The 22,187-nt window shown below is 38.5% G+C and overlaps 1 pseudogene; it reads left to right on the plus strand.

Moving 5' to 3' along the window:
• The first annotated feature begins 14,544 nt into the window (after positions 1-14,544).
• Positions 14,545-16,007, plus strand: LOC112836024 (dnaJ homolog subfamily A member 1 pseudogene; annotated as a pseudogene).
• Positions 16,008-22,187: the final 6,180 nt, after the last annotated feature.

Here is a 22,187-nt window from a genome sequence, read left to right on the forward strand (position 1 = left end):
ACTTACAGGATATAGAATAGCACTAAATTCATATCTTTCAACAGTTACCCTGAATGTAAATGGGTTAAATGCCCCAATCAAAAGACACAGGCTATCAGATTGGATTCAAAAACAAGACCCATTGATATGCTGTCTGCAAGAGACTCATTTCAGACCCAAAGACACCCCCACATTGAAAGTGAGGGGGTGGAAAACAATTTACCATGCTAATGGACACCAAAAGAAAGCTGGGGTGGCAATCCTTATATCAGACAAATTAGATTTTAAACCAAAGACTGGAATAAGAGATGAGGAAGGACACTACATCCTACTTAAAGGGTCTGTCCAACAAGAAGATCTAACAATTGTAAATTGTTAGATCTAGCAATTGTAAATTGCTCCTTAACATGGAAGCAGCCAATTATATAAGGCAGTTAATAAAAAAGCAAAGAAACACATTGACAACAATACAGTAATAGTGGGGGACTTTAACACGCCCCTGACTGAAATGGACAGATCATCTAAGAAAAGATCAACAAGGAAATAAAGACTTTAATTGACACACTGGACCAAATGGACTTCACAGACATATTCAGAATATTCCATCCCAAAGCACCGGAATACACATTCTTCTCTAGTGCCCATGGAACATTCTCCAGAATAGATCACATCCTAGTTCACAAATCAGGTCTCAACCAGTACCAAAAGATTGGGATTGTTCCCTGCATATTTTCAGACCTCAATGCGTTGAAACTAGAACTCAATCACAAGAGGAAAGTTGGAAAGAACTCAACTACATGGAGGCTAAAGAGCATCCAACTAAAGAATGAATGGGTCAACCAGGAAATTAAAGAAGAATTAAAAAAATCATGGAAACCAATGAAAATGAAAACATAACTGTTCAAAATCTTTGGGATGCAGCAAAGGCAGTCCTAAGAGGAAAGTATATAGCAATACAAGCCTTTCTCAAGAAACAAGAAAGGTCTCAAATACACAACTTAACCCTACACCTAAAGGAGCTAGAGAAAAAAAAGCAAATAAAGTCTAAACCCAGCAGGAGAAGAGAAATAATAAAGGTCAGAGCAGAAATCAATGAAATAGAAACTAAAAGAACAGTAGAACAGATCAACGAAACTAGGAGCTGGGTCTTTGAAAGAATTAACAAGATTGATAAACCCCTGGCCAGACGGATCAAAAAGAAAAGAGAAATGACCCAAATCAACAAAATCCTGAATGAAAGAGGAGAGATCACAACCAACACCAAAGAAATACAAACAATTATGAGAACATATTATGAGCCAGCTATGCCAGCAAACTAGATACCCTGGAAGAAATGGATGCATTCTTAGAGATGTATCAACTACCAAAACTGAACCAGGAAGAAATAGAAAACCTGAACAGACCTATAACCACTAAGGAAATTGAAGCAGTCATCAAAAATCTCCCAACAAACAAAAGCCCAGGGCCAGATGGCTTCCCAGGGGAATTCTACCAAATATTTAAAGAAGAATTAATACCTATTCTTCGGAAACTGTTCCAAAAAATAGAAATGGAAGGAAAACTTCCAAACTCGTTTCATGAGGCCACCATTACCTTGATCCCCAAACCAGACAAAGACCCCATCAAAAAGGAGAATTACAGACCAATATCCTTGATGAACATGGATGCAAAAATTCTCACCAAAATACTAGCCAATAGGATCCAACAGTCCATTAAAAGGATTATTCACCACGACCGAGTGGGACTTATCCCTGGGCTGCAATGTTGGTTCAACATCTGCAAATCAATCAACATGATACAATACATTAACAAAAGAAAGAACAAGAATCATATGATCCTCTCAATAGATGCAGAAAAAGCATTTGACGAAGTACAGCATCCTTTCTTGATCAAAACTCTTCATGTATAGGGATAGAGGGCACATACCTCAATATCATAAAAGCCATCTATGAAAAACCCACAGCAAATATCATTCTCAATGGGGGAAAACTGAGAGTTTTCCCTCTAAGGTCAGGAACGTGGCAGGGATGTCCACTATCACCACTGCTATTCAACATAGTGTTAGAAGTCCTAGCACAGCAATCAGACAACAAAAAGAAATCAAAGGCATCCAAATCAGCAGAGAAAAGTGAAACTCTCACTGTTTGCAGATGATATGATACTTTATGTGGAAAACCCAAAAGACTCCACCCCAAAACTGCTAGAACTCATACAGGAATTCAGTCAAGTAGCAGGATATAAAAATCAATGCACAGAAATCTGTGGCATTCCTATACACCAACAACAAGACAGAAGAGAGAGAAATTAAGGAGTCAATTCCATTCACAATTGCACCCAAAACCATAAGATACCTAGGAATAAATTTAACCAAAGAGGTAAAGGATCTGTACTCAGAAAACTATAAAATACTCATGAAAGAAATTGAGGAAGACACAAAGAAATGGAAAATGTTCCATGCTCATGGATTGGAAGAAAAATATTTTGAAGATGTCAATGCTACCTAGAGCAATCTACACATTCAGTACAATCCCCATCAAAATACCATCCACTTTTTTCAAAGAAATGGAACAAATAATCCTAAAATTTGTATGGTACCAGAAAAGACCCCGAATAGCCAGAAGAAGGTTGAAAAGAAAAGCAAAGCTGGTGGCATCACAATTCTGGACTTCCAGTACTATTACAAAGCTGTCATCATCAAGACAGTATGGTACTGGCACAAAAACAGACACATAGATCAATGGAACAGAATAGAGAGCCCAGAAATGGACCCTCAACTCTATGGTCAACTAATCTTTGACAAAACAGGAAAGAATGTCCAATGGCAAAAAGACAGTCTCTTCAACAAATGGTGTTGGGAAAATTGGACAGCCACATGCAGAAGAATGAAACTGGACCATTGCCTTACACCACACACAATAATAGACTCAAAATGGTTGAAAGACCTAAACGTGAGACAGGAGTCCATCAAAATCCTAAAGGAGAACATAGGCAGCAACCTCTTCGACCTCAGCCGCAGCAACTTCTTCCTAGAAACATCGCCAAGGGCAAGGGAAGCAAGGGCAAAAATGAACTATTGGGATTTCATCAAGATAAAAAACTTTTGCACAGCAAAACAAACAGTCCAAAAAACTAAAAGACAACTGACAGAATGGGCGAAGATATTTGCAAATGACATGTCAGATAAAGGGCTAGTATCCAAAATCTATAAAGAACTTCTCAAACTCAACACCCAAAGAACAAATAATCCAATCAAGATATGGGCAGAAGACATGAACAGACATTTCTGCAAAAAAGACATCCAAATGGCCAACAGACTCATGAAAAAGTGCTCAACATCGCTTAGCATCAGAGAAATCCAAATCAAAAACCTCAAATAGATAAACCCTCACACCAGTCAGAATGGCTAAAACTAACAAGTCAGGAGATGACAGATGTGAGCGGGGATGTGGAGAAAGGGGAACCCTCCTACACTTTTGGTGGGAATGCAAGCTGGTGCAGCCACTCTGGAAAACAGTATGGATGTTCCTCAAAAAGTTGAAAATAGAGCTACCATATGACTCAGCAATTGCACTACTAGGTATTTACCCCAAAGATACAAATGTAGGGACCCAAAGGGGTACGTGCATCCCAATGTTTATAGTAGCAATGTCCACAATAGCCGAACTGTGGAAAGAGCCAAGATGTCCATCGACAGATGAATGGATAAAGAAGATGTGGTAAAAAAAAAAAAAAAAAGATGTGGCATATATATACACGATGTAATATTATACAGCCATCAAAAGGAATGAGATCTTGCCATTTGCAAGGATGTGGATGGAACTGGAGGGTGTTATGCTGAGTGGAATAAATCAATCAGAGAAAGACATGTATCATATGACCTCACTAATATGAGGAATTCTTAATCTTAGAAAACAAACTGAGGGTTGATGGAGTGGTGGGGGGTGGGAGGGATGGGGTGGTTGGGTGATAGACATTGGGGAGGGTATGTGCTATGGTGAGCACTGTGAATTGTGTAGGAGTGTTGAATCACAGATCTGTACCTCTGAAACAAATGCAATATATGTTAAGAAAAAAAAAAAGAAGATAGCAGGAGGGGAAGAATGAAGGGGGGAAACTGGAGGGGGAGACGAACCATGAGAGATGATGGACTCTGAAAAAACAAACTGAGGCTTCTAGAGGGGAGAGGGGTGGGGGGATGGGTTAACCTGGTGATGGGTATTAAAGAGGGCACATTCTGCCTGGAGCACTGGGTGTTATGCACAAACAATGAATCATGGAACACTACATCAAAAACTAATGATGTAATGTATGGTGATTAACATAATAATAAAAAATTTAAGGAAAAAAATTAGCCCATTTCACTTACTTAATACAGATCTGTAGTGTTACAGGTACATTTCCTACATAAAAAAACAGGTGATAGACATTGGGGAGGGTATGTGCTACGGTGAACGCTCTGAATTGTGTAAGACTGTTGAATCACAGACCTGTACCTCTGAAACAAATAATATATTATATGTTAAAAAAAAGAAGAGGAAGAAGAAGATAGCAGGAGGGGAAGAATGAAGCAGGGGAAATCGTAGGGGGAGACGAAACATGAGAGACTATGGACTCTGAGAAACAAACTGAGGGTTCTAGAGGGGAGTGGGGTGGGGGGATGGGTTAGCCTAGTGATGGGTATTAAAGAGGGCATGTATTGAATGGAGCACTGGTTGTTATACGCAAACAGAGAATCATGGATCACTACATCAAAAACTAATGATGTAATGTATTATAACATAATAAAAAAAATCATTGAAACCACTTGAGATTTCTGTCCACATTTATTTGGAAACTTCACTTGACTTGAACCCATGTCAGTGTGTCTCATTACTCCCACCAGTAAGTCATATATCACACTGTAGTTTGGATACCACACTGTGTGTGTGTGTGTGTGTGTGTGTGTGTGTAGGCGAATGTCCAAGATTCTGAGTTTCAATACTGTGTGAAAATGTCAAAATGAGCTAAAGATCACAACAAAAAGAAAAGGAAGCCTCTCTTTTTATAGGACAGAAAAATAATTACAGAAGCTTGAATGTGTTATTGAAGTGGTCAGAAACTAGTACTGTATTTAATAAAAAAAAAAATGCAAGTTGTTGAAGTTTTATAGAGACAGTGAAATTAGTGAAAACATGGTGTAAAAAATCTTCTCACCATGAGGTAGCCAGAAATTACACTGAAAATTTGCTTCAGTAATATCTGATGAAAGCTATAACTCTAAATAATTTTCAGTGCTAATGACACAGCCTTCTACTGGTGCCATATTCTGGTAAAATGAATGAATGAAACTTTTTAGCTACAAGGTTTCACATAGATATAAATTTAAAAATAAAATCTGGGGGATGGGCAAAATGGGTGAAGGGGAATAGGAGATATTGGCTTCTAGTTATGGAATAATTAAGTCATGTGAATAAAAGGTACAGCACAGGGGATATATTCCATGCTGTCTTAATAGCATTGTATGGTGAAGGCTTATGGCTATGCTGTCGTGAGCATAATGTATAGAGATATTGAATCACTATGTTGTACACCGGATACTAATGTGACCATAGGTCAACTGTACTCAAATAAAAAATTAAAATTAAAACTTCTTAATAAAAAAGTAAAACCTAACCCTTCAGTTTGATGAATTATGTTATTGTATTAGTTTCCTAGGGCTCCCTTAACAAAGTGCTAACATGGCTGAGCAGAGAACATCATCAGATTGTAAGGGTGCTAAGACCATATTGACTGTTCCTGTCCCCAGGCCCACACAAGGAAAAGATGTCCGTAACTGAAAAAAAGCCAATGCTTGAAACATTGCAACAACTTTCTGTATATTATTACATGTGGCTGAAAGCATGAAAAACACTGGAAAAAATTTTAGCTGGGTCAGTAGCCCCTTTGTACAAATAGTGCAAGCTCACCATAGGCTGGTGAGACTGAACTTCAAGTAAAACATGTTTTCAAAATTTTCTTTTCCCCACACTTGGCATCTATAAAACAGTTATGTGACCAAGGACATTTATGTCCCCAGGGGAGTCACTATAAACGTGTCCTTAGAGGGACGTCTGGGTGGCTCAGTTAAGTGTCTGACTTCAGCTCGGGTCATGATCTAGGGAATCTGGGATGGAGCCCCACAACAGTCTCAGCACTGGTTTCCGCGCTCTGCAAGGAGCCTGCTTCTCTCTCTTCCTCTTCCCTTCCCCCATGCTCCTGCCCCCCACTCAAATAAATAAAATCTTTAAAAACGAAACAAAACAACAACAACAAAAACATGTCCATGGAACTGCTCCTTTCTGTGTTTAGCAGAGGGCTGGAATTTGATCTTGAGGATGTCACTCAGCCCACTCCAAGCTGGGAAAGAGCTTTTGGTTTATAATGATGTTTAAGGAAGAATCTGAATTCAAAGGCCTTAGAGGATCTTGCCATACTGAGATGATATCAAGTTGTATTATTTCCAACAGAACTTTTTAGCCAAATACATACTTGAATTTGAAGAAGCTGCAAAAAATTAATCTTGGAGATTGACTATTTTATAATAAATTGGAGTTAAATATGTAAAATACCCAAGAAGTAGATGAGCGTCAGTGACAAAGATGATGATTATAATCATAGTATTGAGAACGAGGCTAAAAATATTACCGTAGAATATTGAACAAAGTACATGTGTTAGTGCTCATTTAAAAAGCTACTTAGACAAAAGTGATGTTAAAAGAGTCAAAAGATACTGGAAGAAGTCTATTAAAAATAGTCTGTCACTTGAGAAACCTGCTTAAGGCCTACTATTTGGTGTTCTCTTCAATTTATTGAGTAAATTGATGTACTCTCTTCAAAATCTTTGCTCAAACTGACAGAATAAGCACTTCATGTTACTGCATGATATATGCACAGCATTTAGTTTCATTTGACTTTTTCACATTTATTGTTTTACATCTTAAGAATATTTGCCACCTTTATCTCATTTTCTTTAGGAATTACAATATAAAAAAGCAGTAAATAAAAGCTACCATTATGTATAGTCTTCCCGTATCATATTCATGTCTTTACCTGCAAAAGTTTATATGATTGTGAAGTACTACCAGAGAACCATCTAGGGATATACTGTAAATGCCACTTGAAGCCAAGGATTTTAGATAAAAGAACATGGACCTCTTTTAGCTGTCTGTACCCCTAAAGGAAATAGCATTATAAGATTAAATATGTCTTGGATGCATAGCTTTGACAAATTTGCTGGGTGAATCTGCAGTGATAAGATAGGCTAGCAATCAGTATTTATTGCAGAACAATAAATCTCTAGGTCCTAAAATTCATCCCATGGATTTATCAGATTGGTAGATTACTCTTGATATATATGGATTACTCTAAATAGGTTACCTTTTTAATCCTGTAGTTATCTCTACTCATAGATGTAAATTCTCAAATATTAATAAATCTACAAAGGTCTAAGTTACCATTCAGTTCAAATTAACTTCCAAACACTTCTCCCCCAAAAGTATTGTCTTCGGTGACCAAAGATTAAAATACTAGCCCAGTGAAAATTAGATGGCATTAAGCATCATTTAGAGTAGATGAGGAGAGAGATCTGTATCACTGCAAAATTATTTCAGATTGTATCTTCTAATTCTCTTCAGACTTTATAAATTAAAGTATAATTTAGTTCTATTACTGTTTATAGAAAACTGTGGAAAGTTTTCCTAAATTCTGATCTTGTGATATCTTTATTATTTAATATGTTTTAGAAATTCTTCTCTAAGAGATTTAGCCTTTTGAAATTATGGGGTTTCCCTTACAGTTTCCAAATAAAAAAGAGCATTGCATGCTCTCTGATATCCAAATACAATGAAGTCTGCAGGGGGAAAAGTTGTTGTGACCGGGTACCATGCATAATATTAATCGACTTGTGCATTTTCAATAGACACTCTAAATCTAAAATCGTATTTCTCAAACTTGTTTGAAACCAGGATTCTAGATTTATGGAAGAAGGCACACACAGAAGACTGGAAAGTAAACAATAGAAATGCTTACAATAAATTGATTTATCTTGCTAGCATGTTTGCAGAGGTGTAGTTTTATCTGGGACAATCAGGCAGACATTTTATTGCCTGGTTCCTATTTATTTATCACCTATTCCAAATTTATCTTGTGCTAAGAAGCTCCAGATATTTTTACTATCACTCATTTAATCCTTATAACTTTAAAGGATAGTCTGTTACCATTCTCATTTTAGAGATGGAGAGAACTGAAGCACACCTCATTCCTTAATGAGGCTAAGGTCTCAGGGTTAATGAAGATGTGAATTTAGCTAGGCTTGCTCCAGAGTCCATGCCCTCACTCACGATGCTATGTTACTTTTTCATTTATCTTTCCTAGTATCCCTAGAATTTCAGACACTGAGTAAAGTGTCAGTACATTAGTGAGATTTCTGGAAGAATTTTTAGGATTATCATAGTGTGGTTGTTTACCTTGGCTGCTATTGTTCCTAGCTATGCATTATCAAAACTGTGGCTATTCGGGAGATTCTAAGATATATTTAAGATGGCCCTTTCATCATTAATTAGCTTGTATATTATTGACTGAAACTGGGAAATGTAAGCAATATATTAATTGGTTCAAAGGTGCTTTCAGAAAAGACACTGTCAATGAAATCTAGGATTAGTGATTTCACAAGGTTGAGATTAAGTCTGTGAGGACCCAATCAACACAAAAGGATAAGACACTCGTAATCCATGGCATGCAGTGGCAAAATATTTACTTAAAATATTACTTATGGTCTCCCAGAATTAATTGCCTATTGAGAGCTAGGCTTTAACAGATTTGGTGGTATTATGATTGGTGATCATGACGGGTTTACACAGGGCAGTAGGATTGAGGATGGAGGGTTGGGCAGTTTCTGACTATCCTCCAAAGATAATGACCAACTCATGATTTAAATTTTCATCTCAAAGCCCGCTGAGAACACAGGGATCTTTTCTTCCCCGACAAAGTAATCATTTATCTTTTTAGCTGCATGGTTTACATATATATAAGTTTAAAAATAAAATCTGACCCTTGGGTTTGGCAAATTAAGGCATTCTATTGGTTTTCTAAAGCTATCTTAAGAAAGTCCTAAAAAGTAGATAGCTTAAAAACAACTGACATTTATTGTCTCCCTGTTTTGGATATTTGAAGTTCAAAATTAAGGTGTCACAGAGTCTTGCTCTGACAGCTATAGCACAGAATCCTTCCCTGCCTCCTCTAGTTTCTGTTATTTGACAGTAATCCTTGGCATTTGTTGGCTTGTACACATCCTCCAGTCACATGACCACCTTCTCCCTGTGTGCCTTCATAATGCCTTCCCTCTGCACATCTGGCCATGTCCACATTTCCCCTTTTTATAAGGACACCAGTCACACTGGTTTATGGCCCATCCTAATAACCTCACTTTATTACTTCTGCAAAGAACTTATTTCCAAAAAAATTCCCATTCTGAGGTGGGAGTTAGGGCTTCAACATATATTTTTTGAAGGATACAAATCAACTCATAATGAGTATAAACTAAATATATAACCTTTTCAGATATTTTGTTAAATTAGGACATTTACTAAGAGAAAGTGGGATGGTGAAATTTAGAAAGATATAATTTGATAGGATTCCAGTGACATGGATAGGATTCCCAAACCCCTCCTAAACCCTCCACCAAAATATAAGACTGTTCCTGTCTTTTTGAAATAAATATAACGGATCTATATGAGGGAATAATCTTGAAAAGAATGCAAATCCTCCCCTTACTCCTCTCTTGTTTTCCTTAATTGTCACCAGACCTATAATAAACACATCCAAGATGTTCCAAGGGAGAAATTACAAAGCCAAAATTTTGTATAAAATGGTTTATACACCAACATAATTGTAAGAGTTGGCTCGTGTATTAGGGCCTATAATCCAGGAGTTATGTGTGGAGATTTGGAGGTTTCTAGATGAAGAAAGGAATAATATAATTGCACATTAGTCCAAATTTATTAATGTGGAACATCTGCCAAAAATTCTTGAATCAATGTGCCAGCTTGAGAAATTAGAAGTGGTTTTAATGGCTGGTTCATTCTGTTGATGTTATTTGGAAATCAATGGCTCATTCCATATGAAGTTGAAATTCCAGAAACTCCAAGATAAAACATAAAGGAAGATATTCAAACACTGAGTAAATTGAAATGTTGGAACTGTTGGATCATGCAACATTCATTCCCTAACTATGTCCCTGAGAGAATCTAGAGAAAACTGTTTTTTAAAGCACCAATAAATCTATTGATGAGTAGACTATCAACTGTGGGATTCTGTGAAACTATTCTATTTGTCACATAGGAAATGCTACCACTGAAGTAGATTCTCTATTTAGATTTGCTTGATGGATTCCTGGAGTGGCAGAAAGAAAATGGTAACACAAAATTGCCAAGGCAATGCTGTCTTAGTCACTCTTGATTAATTTAACAGTCAATACAGGTGTATTAGTAATCAGAATGTAAACTTCAGGAATTATGGTGCTGGCCAACTGATGATATAATGCCTATGGATGTTGGGGTTAATGTAGAGCATGAAATCATCCATAATGCCTGGCTTGCTAAAATGTAACACGGAGGCCGCCGGGGTGATGGAAGTTTTCAGAGAATGGCATAGGCCTTTGGAATGCCAACGCCCGTGTGACCACTCTGCCATAGGAATGCTGTGGAGAGTTACCTTCCCCGAAGCTCTCTTAGCCCAAACAGCTTCCCTGTGATCTAAAAGATGTGTGCATTGTCCCCTAAAGCTATGTTTAGCAGAACTTGTAGAACAAGCTGATCAGCACGTTGTATCTTTCCCGTAACCAGACTCTTCTATTTTCTGTAAGACCCCTTGCCACACATCACTTGCTTGAGAAACAGAGTAGTAAAGATTTATGATTATCCTGAAGCACAAATAAAGGTGAGAGCAAAGAAGAGCAAAGGGTCTTCTTCTCTGAGATTTGACCCCCTTGCCTTCTCCTCTCTTTCACAGCAAAGTCTGGAGTAATCTCTCATCTGTCAGTACGGGGATTGCTGGCCATTCCCGGCATAGGATTACTAAATCTCACTAAGATCACCTTTGATTTATTTAACTGGAATGGGGCATGGGGTGGGGGGGGTCCTCTAATTCTGGACACTATTTGAATCTCCTTAAATGGCTCTGGTTGTAATTCCCAGTCCTGAGTTAGTTCATGAAAATTTCAATAGGCCTGAGAAACTATTCTATGGTAATTTCCTTAGTTCCAAGTTTTATAATGTTTTAGTCTTTATTATGAAATAATTATAGATTCACAGGAAGTTGCAAAGGTGTTACTAGGAAGGCCCAGTGTACTCTTTACCCGGTTTCTCCCTGTGGTTACATCTCTCATAATTATAGTATAATACCCAAACCAGAAACATTGGTACAACATGTGTGTATAGTTCTATGGCATTCAGTTACATATGATCATATGCAGTCAAGATACACACCTATTCTATAAAAAAAAAAATTAAAAACATTCCCACGTGTTACCTCCTTATCCCCTCCCACCATTACTAACCCTTGGCAACCGCTGATCTGTTTTCCATCTCTATCATCTGTAACTTTGTCATTTTGAGAATGTTACACACTTTGAACTGAAGCTATTGGCCCAGAAAGAGGCCCAGAATATTTTTGTTGAGGGAAATAGCCAGTTACAAAACAACCTATAAGGAGAGGATTCTAATGAAATTTCTCAAAGGGGAGTCTCCTCCCCTTCATGCCCATCATGAAGCCCTAAACAGGGCTCAAGCTTATCCCCCTGAGATCATGACCTGACCCTGAGATCCAGAGTTCCGGGTTTAAGTTTAACCAACTGAGCCACCCAGGCATCCCACCCTCCCCAACCCTTGAAGGGAATGAAATTGAAAGAAGAAATAGAGAGGAGCCTGCTCCACCCTTCCCTTCCTTCTTTTTAAAAATTTGCTTTTGTTGAAACAAGTCTATACTATTTTGTAACTTCTTAAACAATTTAGATGTATCCAGGTTAGGGTTTGATCATTCAGATCATACAACATCCCCCACTAATCTGCCCCCTCACTGTCTCCTGAGTGTGAACTATTCCTTCTTGTTTCTTCAGTTCTCCAGTCAGAAATGCCACCTACATCCTCCACCTACCTCAACCCTCCCATTCTTCAGATCTCAGTGCACACACGCACACACACACACACACACACATTTCATTTCTTCTTAGGGTTCTCTTTGCTTTCTCAGCTTACTCAGGCTCATTACTGTGCAGGGCACTGACAGTCCCCTGAGGTATCACACTGAGCTGCCCCATGTGAGGTGCGCCTGTGCATGCATGTGCAGGGTGCACTGCGTGTGCCTGCAAACGGTGTGGCTGTCCTTAACTCCTCTGGGAAGTTAAGATCATGAAGAACAAAAGACTCCGTGTTTTGTTTTTTGAGTTTTGTTTTGTTTGCTTTTTTTGTTGTTATTGTTGGCTTTGTTTTTTTTCTCTTCTTCCTTCACTTCCTGGAGCTCAAGGCCTGACATGATTTTGCTTAAGGGAGAACATGACCTCAGGAGTCAGACAGGTGCCCTGGGATCCTGACTCTTGTCATTTTCGGGCTTTGTGATTTGAGCAAGTTATTGTCTCTGCATTTCCATTTCCTCGTCTTTAGAGGGCAGTGATAGTTGTCCCATGGCATAAGTGTGAGGATTAAACCAAACTGAATGTGAAATGTCTAGAATAGTGCTAAGCAGATAAAAGAGTCTCAACTAAGGGTAGATACTGTCATCATTAAAACTACTGGTGATAATAAAGGTTTATTAGACTGAGAATGATACAGAAAACAAACTGTATCCTACATGATTGCCTGTTCAGGGAGAGTGTATCTTTGAAGAGATTTAAAGAGATTGCTGTTGTACCTAAATATCTTTGGGGGATAGAGAGTTTAAGAGAAGGTTGGAAAAGACAGTGGTGCTTGTCCGAAAGAGTCATGTCTTTTGAGCAATCATCTCAGTCCAGCCACTGATTCACCCAAAGGACAGTACTCCCAGGTACCTCAGCTTTTATGCCATTAGATCTCTGGGGCCAGAGAAGGGAACCACTCTCTGGTTGGTAGAATAATTGCCCACAGGTAGGGAAATGAGAGGTGAGGGTCCAGCCTCTAGCCTGCATGTCTGGGACAAGGTAGACCGTATCTTCAACCTCAGTCAAGATATTGCTGCTGAAAGTGGGCTGGGAGACAATAGCACCTGGACACATGTTAGAGGTGCAGGATCTCAGGCCTTGTCTTACACCTGCTAAATCAGAATCTGGAAGTGGATTTGCACATTTCAGTGTCAGAAGCACTTACTAGTATTCTTTCTGGTTCGTGTGCACATTAAAGTTTGAGAAGTGCTGGCTTGGGAGTCTTTCTGGATTCATAATGCCCAGTCAGAGGCAACTGCAGGAATCCCAGACAGAATAGGTGGTTTGGACCAGGTAGTAAGATGAGAAGATATACTTAGTGTCTGTCATATTATGAAAGAGAGATGGCAGGATTTGCTGATTGGCTGTGAGAGGCAAGAGAAGAATCTCCTGGGTCTGTTTTGTACACCTCCATAGATGAGCCTTCTCAAAAGATTTTACATCTCTCCCTCAGGGAATACTGGCACAGAAAAATGTCCTTTTAAACAAGGTGGATGAAGCATACAAGTTCAGCTCTGTTCCTCCTGAAACCCCCTAAAAATGTCCCTCAAAGTACAAAGGCCAAACTCCACCTCCAGGCTCACATCTCCTTTTTCTGATTCTACCCACCTCTCTCCTTTTTTCTTTCTTTACTTTGTTGTTTTTTTTTTCAGATTTTCTTTATTTATTTGACAGAGAGACAGAGAGTGAGAAGGAGCAAGTGAGCACAAGCAGGGGGAGCACCAGAGGGAGAGGGAGAAACAGGCTCCCCACTGAGCAGGGAGCCCAATGCGGGGCTCGATCCCAGGACCCCGGGATCATGACCTGAGCTGAAGGCAGACGCTTAACCGACTGAGCCACCCAGGTGCCCCCTCTCTCCCTCTTATAAGACCCTGTGATTATATTGGACCAACCTGAATAATCCAGGATAATCTTCCCTATTTCAAGAGCCTTTACTTCAACACACCTGCAAAGTTCCTTTTATTATGTAAAGTGGCATTTTTATAGGTTCCGAGAAATAGACTGTAGACATATTTGAGGGAACATTATTCTGCCACCATGAGAGAGAAGGTACTCAGTGTGCTCAATGGATAAATTAAGATCTAGCTTTTCAAGCATATTATCAAGAATTATAGAGGTAAATACCAGAAAAATTCACTTTAAAGGAAGGTGGAGCCAGAGATGGGGGGGCAGGGCCAGGTGACAGTTATTTTTATTCTAAGCCTCTTATAACTAGTTGGGTTTTTAAACCATGTGTATCTTATGACTGTCATAAAGAATAAAATGATATTATCAAGGCAACCCTGCACCCAACAAATCAAAATTCTGAGAGGGAGCCTTAGATTCAGTATTTTTAGCCTTCTCCCCAGGTTGTTAAAGGTAGAGCCAGGTCGGGAACTTTCCAGAACGCTCGGTGAGACGCGGAGCAGCGGCGGCTGCCCGAGCTGCGCCCAGCAACGCGCCCCTTCCCGCTCCCCCACACCGGCCTCGGCCCTCTCACCGGCTGTAGAAAATGGTGAAAGAAACCACTTACTATGATGTTTTGGGGGTCAAACCCAATGCCACCCAAGAGGAATTGAAAAAGGCCTACAGGAAACTGGCCTTGAAGTACCACCCTGATAAGAATCCAAATGAAGGAGAGAAGTTTAAACAGATTTCTCAAGCTTAGGAAGTACTCTCTGATGCAAAGAAAAGGGAATTATATGACAAAGGAGGAGAACAGGCAATTAAAGAAGGTGGAGCTGGTGGTGGTTTTGGCTCCCCCATGGACATCTTTGATATGTTTTTTGGAGGAGGAGGAAGGATGCAGAGAGAAAGGAGAGGTAAAAATGTTGTGCATCAGCTCTCAGTAACCTTAGAAGATTTATATAATGGTGCAACACGAAAACTAGCTCTGCAAAAGAATGTGATTTGCGATAAATGTGAAGGCCGAGGTGGTAAGAAAGGAGCAGTCGAATGTTGTCCCAATTGCCGAGGTACTGGAATGCAAATAAGAATTCATCAGATAGGACCTGGAATGGTTCAGCAAATTCAGTCTGTGTGCATGGAGTGCCAGGGCCATGGGGAACGGATCAGTCCCAAAGACAGATGTAAAAGCTGCAATGGGAGGAAGATAGTACGAGAGAAGAAGATTCTAGAAGTTCATATTGACAAAGGCATGAAGGACGGCCAGAAGATAACATTCCATGGTGAAGGAGACCAAGAACCAGGACTGGAACCAGGAGATATTATCATTGTTTTAGATCAGAAGGACCACGCTGTTTTTACTCGGCGAGGAGAAGACCTCTTCATGTGTATGGACATACAGCTGGTTGAAGCACTGTGTGGCTTTCAAAAGCCAATATCTACTCTTGACAACCGAACCATCGTCATCACCTCTCACCCAGGTCAAATTGTCAAGCATGGAGATATCAAGTGTGTGCTAAATGAAGGCATGCCAATTTATCGTAGACCATATGAGAAGGGTCGCCTAATCATTGAATTTAAGGTAAACTTTCTTGAGAATGGCTTTCTCTCTCCTGATAAACTTTCTTTGCTGGAAAAACTCCTACCTGAGAGGAAGGAAGTAGAAGAGACTGATGAAATGGACCAGGTAGAACTGGTGGACTTTGATCCAAATCAGGAAAGACGGCGCCATTACAATGGGGAAGCCTATGAGGATGATGAACATCATCCCAGGGGTGGTGTTCAGTGTCAGACCTCTTAATGGGGCCAGTGAAAAACACTGCTGGCATTTTATATGCAGTAGTGAATGAGTGAAGGACTATAATCATAGCTCACTACTTGCTATTGTTTTTGTTTTAATATTCAACTATAGTAGTGTTTTAAATGAAGAATAAACTCAAATATAAAAGCTCAAAAAAAAAAAAAAAGGTAGAGCCAGGTCACGTACCTCTGGAGTTAGGGTGGGTGACTCTGCTGTTGCCCAGCTCACATCAGCTCCGGTAGTTTATCTCTAACTTGTCTCTCAGCCAGCCGGTAGGAGGGATAGGAAGCTAGGGCTATGCACAGGACTTGTTTTGGACTGTCTTTTGCCCAAGTCTATTGCATTACATGTGGAGGCCGCCTGAATTAGCATTCACTAAATGCCCATGGAATGATGCATGGACCCACAACAAGTCTCAAAGACAGGTTTCTAAGCTACCAGAACACAGTTTCTCAGTACCCGTCTTCTGACTAGTTTTAATCCATTTTAAAATCTTTTTACTGGTCTTCAAAGAAAGAAGAAAAGTAAGTAATGTGTACAGGAAGTTTTCATATACATAAGTAATTTAGTTGAAAAATTGTCCTTTGTTTTGAAATAACTTTCCTGACCTTTTTTTTCTTTTTCTGTTAAAAATATCCTTTCATAAAATTATAGCAATTATGATTTTTTTAAATTTCTTATTTGCACAAAAGGAAAGTTTTTGTTCCTATTTAAATTGTAACTGTCTATGAAATTCAGACTCTGGTAACCTCTGAAATGGAGGCTGGTTTGTGAAGTCCATAGCATTTTCGTTGCCATGGCTCCTGTCTCTCATTGTGTGTTGTCTTGGACCAAGGTTACACTTCCACTGGTCAATTTCCTTGTGCCGTTTTGGACAATGACTTATTTTGGTACCCTGATTGATCACTATTTGGTGAATAAATTAATGAGTGAGTGGATAACTCTTAGGAGCTAAGAATGTGATCCAGATGAGGCATCATTTTTGTATGATGTTTAAGAATTATATATTCATTGATTGTAGCATATAATTAAGTCTGGGCAGGTACTTCATCCAAATCTACATTTCAAAAAGGGCTCATGCATTGTGGGTGGTTAATAGCGGTTAACGATGATGATCATTCTATGCGTATCATGATTTTTTCCCATTATCTCAGCATTATCAGACTTGTCCTGTGAGAGGGAAAGAGAAGGACGGCATTCCACAGTGATTGATATTCTGGGAGATGGTCTTGCACAGTTCTGCAGAGATGTGGCAGAAATTTCCTCATCCTAGAGAGGTTTGGATGTCAGAGGGCTACTCTACTCTAGACAAATTTGGAAGAGTAAGTAATGCTTTTGTTGTAATTGCTTAGAAAGGCCATTATTCTTTACCATGGTAGAAAGCAGGGAGAAGGCCCAAATGCTGAGGGGGTTGATGGCACAGCCAGCTAGTTTTGATTCCATAGTGAGGAGGTGTTAACTGGGGCTAGTAGTGCTTTAGAGAAATGTCAGTTCCTAAAATTTATCATTTTAATGCCCAAACCTTCCATCTTGTATTTTATTACGTTAGTACCCAAACCTTGCATCTCCAACTTGGACATCTGTGAAAGTTCAGACCCATCCATCCATAATCCACACAACATTGTTTCTAAGCAAGGAACTCACTTCACAACAAATAAAATGTCACAATGGACCCAAACTCATGGAATTCACTGGTTTTACCATGTTCCCTACCATTCTGAAGTAACTGGATTAATAGAATGGTGAAACAACCTTTGAATACTTAGTTTTACCACCAAGTATATGGCAGCACCTTTTAGGACCAGGGCCGTATCCTCCTGGAGGTTGTATACTTTAAGTCAGTGCTGCCAGTATTCAAAGGTTTAGAAATCAGGGGCTGGCAATGGGAGGGGCAATATTCATTCTTACCCCTACTGATCCCCTAGTAAAATTTTTGCTTCTTATTCCTATGATTTTATGCTGTACTGGACTAGGGGTCTTAGTTTCACAGAGAGGGAGGCATCTTTTAGGAGATACAATAGATTCCATTGAACTGGAAGTTAAGATTGTCACATAGCAATGTGACATGCCTCATGCCTCTGAATCAACAGACAAGAAAAAAGCATTATTATACTGGCTACAGTAATTGAGCCTTACTCCCAGGAGAAAATTGAGCTGCTACTACACAATGGAGATAAGATTGTGTCTAGAATGGAGGAATTCCCCTAGATGTCTCTTACTATTACCTTGCCCTGTGATTAATTCCAATGGAAAAACTATAAAAACCCAAGGCAAGATGACTAATGACCCAGACTCTAGGAATGTAGGTTTGGGTAAAGAACCATGATCAGCTGAGGTGCTAGCTAAGAGCAAAAAGTATACAGAATTGGCAGTGGAAGAAAGTAGTTACAAATACCAGCTACAACCATGAAACAAGTTACAGAAATGAACACTGTAAGTTATATTTCTTCCTTATTGAATTATGAAAATGTTTGTTTTTTTATCTTTGTTTTTTCCCTCTCTGATCCTCTATTACATAAAATAAAATGTATTGATTTTATATCATAGTATTTAAGTACTGTTAAGTTTATAAAATAGTATTTATTACAGGATATTAAGAAGAAAAGTGGCCATTACCCAGGGTTTTTGTATCCTCTTCTGGGGAAAAGGTAGTGTATTTTCACAGTTTGCAGGATAGTATACAACATGATAGTATACAACAAAAGCACATTTATGCTTTTGTCTTTATTTGGAGATTAAATATTGTTTAATGTAAATGTGTATAGTTGCCAAGTAGACAAGGAGTGGACTTGTGATGGTTAATTTTATGTGTCAACCTGGCCGGGCCATTGTACTCAGATAATTGACCAAACATGTCTGGCTGTTTCTGGGAAGGTGTTTTTTTGAATGAGAATAACATTTAAATCAGTAAACTTTGAGTAAAGCAAATTAACTTCCATAACGTGGGTGAGACTCAGCCAATCATTTGAAGAGCTTAAGAAAAAGATTAACATCCCTCAAGGAGGAGGGGACTCTGTCAGCAAACTCCCTGAAGTCTCAGGCTATAATATTAACTCTTCCCTAGATTTCCAGCCTGCTGGTCTACCATGCAGATTTTGAACTTGACAGCCTTCACAATTGTGTCAGCCAATTCCTTAATGTAAATCAATCACTCTCTCTCATATATGTATATACACATAAGTGTATGTAATAGATAATATATAATTGTATATAATAGATAATTTTATACACATATAAGTAACATGATTTCATATGAGTATGTGCATTCTATTAGCTCTGTTTCTTTGGAGAACCCTGACAGCTATAGGGTCAATCTAATCATATGAACCCTTAAAATGTAGATCCTTCTCTGGCTGGTGACAAGGGAGATGAACAGAAGTGATGGCCAGAGAAATTTAAAATTTAAAATGTGAGAAGGACTCAACCTACCACTGATGACTTTGAGGCAATATGGGGGACTATGAGCCATAAAATGTAGGAATCCTCTAGAAGTTGAGAACAATGACTGCTGAGAACCAGGACTCAGCTGTGTTCACATGGAAGCAACTATGTTCACATGGAAGTACTATGTTCACATGGAAGTAAATTTTACCAAGAATGAATGAGTGTGGAAATAAACATTCCTGCAGGGTTTCAGATAAGTGTCCAGGCCTATACATCCCTTATTTTCACATTGTGAGACCCTAAAAGGAAGTATTCACTCAAGACTGCCAAACTTCTGACCTATAGAACTGTGAGGTGATAAGTCTGTGTTGTGCCAAGTAGCTATATTTTTGGCAATTTGTTTCTCAGAAATAAAAGAATAATACAGAAGGTAACCCATGGATCATAGTAAAATGTCTAAAGGTCCAGTTGTCTGGGTTTTATTTGAAGTATTATCTCCATTAATGAGTGCTAAGTAACTTCTCTGACAGCCTTACTTATAAATTCTTGAACTGGCATTGAGGATAAAGCTCTAATTCTGTAAGATCTCCATCTCTCAAGCTTAGGGTGCTGGCTTACAGAATAAGATATATTTTTTGAAGAAGTCACCATTATATAATCTCAAATCTCAAAAGCACATTATTAAGGTACTAATATGAAGAACATAAATAGGAGTGGAACAATTCATTAATATACCCAAAAGGTCTGCTTGAAAATATTTGATTCTCATCCCTACAGATATTCGTTCTGCTGATTCAGAGGGCTTAATATCCAACAGTGTTGCTTCCACTGAAAAAGTCTACAGTGGTTCTGTTTAGAAGAATATAGAACAGCTCAATATAGCAATTTTAACTTCTTATTCAAAAATTAAAAAAAGCAGAAAAATAAAGTGATTAATGTTTTGGCTGGGGTCCTTGATCCTAATTATCAAGAGAAAATAGCATTGTAACCACAGTAGATTCACTGAAGCTGATGCCAGTTGGCATAGAAAGGACTTGACTCCTGGTTGACCTGTGAACTGGATGCAGACAATCAGAGGCTCCTCACTCTTTGCCCTGTCCTTGGAATGTGCATTTTACTTACCTTCCCTCAGCTACAAGCTGCCTTGTCCAAGAGTACAGCCTTAAGATAATAGTGTGGTGTTGAGATCATCTGGATGGTATACGTCACTGAGCCTGGTTAAAGCCTCTGTATAAATTTTTAAGATTCTGGCAGGCAGGTGGTGGAGATCGGCTGATCTTGTGGCTGCCCATGACAAGCTTTCTATGTGATTTCCTTTGCTTTTTAAAACTGCTACCTATCAGTCTGGAGTAGTCTGCCTCATTCTTCAGTCTCTTCTTGGCCTCTGTGTACAGGGGCCTATGTGCAAACCAACAGAAACCTAGAGTTCAAAGTATCCTCTGGGAAATCACATCAAACTGCATATCTATTAATAAAATACAGTCGAAATTATACCTAATCCATATAGGTTAGACTACTGAGACGTCATAAGAATATCTGTTTGAACCGGTCCTACGAGTACAGCATCCTGACCATTAGAGTTACTGGATGAAGACAAATGGAGGGGTAAGTAAGGAGAAAATTATAAATATTATTTTTTTGCCTTGGGATTTATTTCGGAAAGGAGAAATGTAGGTGCTAGCCAAGTGTGTTCTGTCATTTGTTATGTCATATTTATATTCATTAATCAATTGTCCTTCCCTCCTCCCTTTCCTCTATAAATTTTCAAGGTATGCAGATTGTTTCTAAATATATAATTTAGTCCTCATTTACGGTGTTACAGGATTGCAACTGAACTTGGGGAGAATTGAATATTAGTCAGAGACTGATATAGTGACCGTTGAAGAATTACCTCTATGACTTTAGGCAGAAGGGCAATTGGATTTTATTTTTATGAAGTAAAATTGTGTTTTGTTAGACAAGGACATAGTGTTGTTGCCATTATATTTTATATGGTGACTATGTACATAGATGTTGAGTGCTCAAGTGGTAAAGTGATTCTATGGATTAGCTTACTCAACATCTATTCTACTCCCCTTTGGCCTTGTATTCAGTAAAACAATGCTTCTCAGTCTTCCTTGACACAAGAGTAGGGTTCCAGATGTGGTCTAGGTTAGGTTAAGCAGTAGCTCCAATAAAAGACTTGGAAAGAAGACATGAGCAACATGGAACATTGGATGTGAGTGGGGTGACACAGATTTCTTTTACACATACTGCTACAGCTATTTGATTCTTTTGGTTCAATTCTGGTAGAAGGTCAATCTTTGGTCTATAGCATCATAAGTGGCAAATTCAAGAGCATGGAAGAGTGGTTTCCTGATGGAAGAATTTTGTGGTATGGAAAGGCATTTTCCTTGGCTGCGATTATTTTTTCCATGTAGCATTCACATCTTATTTTCCATTTCTTCTGTATTTTTTATTGGTTGGTTAAATAAATGTAATATATCTGTTTCTGCTTAAACTATCTAGAAAGGTGTGGTTATCTGTAACTCAAAACCCTAATATGAATGAATAGATTTTCCGTATTATAATAATTGAGAATAAATGAGATATCATTTCACACCTGTCAGAATAGTTATTATCAAAGAGTTAAAAAATAGCAAGTGAGGATGTGGAGAAAAGAAAGCACTTGTTCACTTTTGGTTGGAAATATAAATTGGAAAACACTATAGAAAATGGTATGGAGGTTCCTCAAAACTTAAAAATAGAATTGCTGTATGATCCAGCAATCCCACAGTGGATATTTATCCAAACGAAATTAAATCAGTATTCAGTATATCAGTATATATATCAGAAATATATAATATATATATTATATATATTATATACTGATATATATTTATATCAGTATATAAATCAGAAATTAAATCAGTATAATTAATCAGTATTAAATCTATTCATGTTCATTACAGC

This window comes from Callorhinus ursinus, unplaced genomic scaffold, assembly GCF_003265705.2.
Source record: "Callorhinus ursinus isolate GAN/ISIS: 27379988/994484 unplaced genomic scaffold, GSC_fseal_2.0 scaffold4, whole genome shotgun sequence".
In the NCBI taxonomy this organism is placed as follows: domain Eukaryota; kingdom Metazoa; phylum Chordata; class Mammalia; order Carnivora; family Otariidae; genus Callorhinus; species Callorhinus ursinus.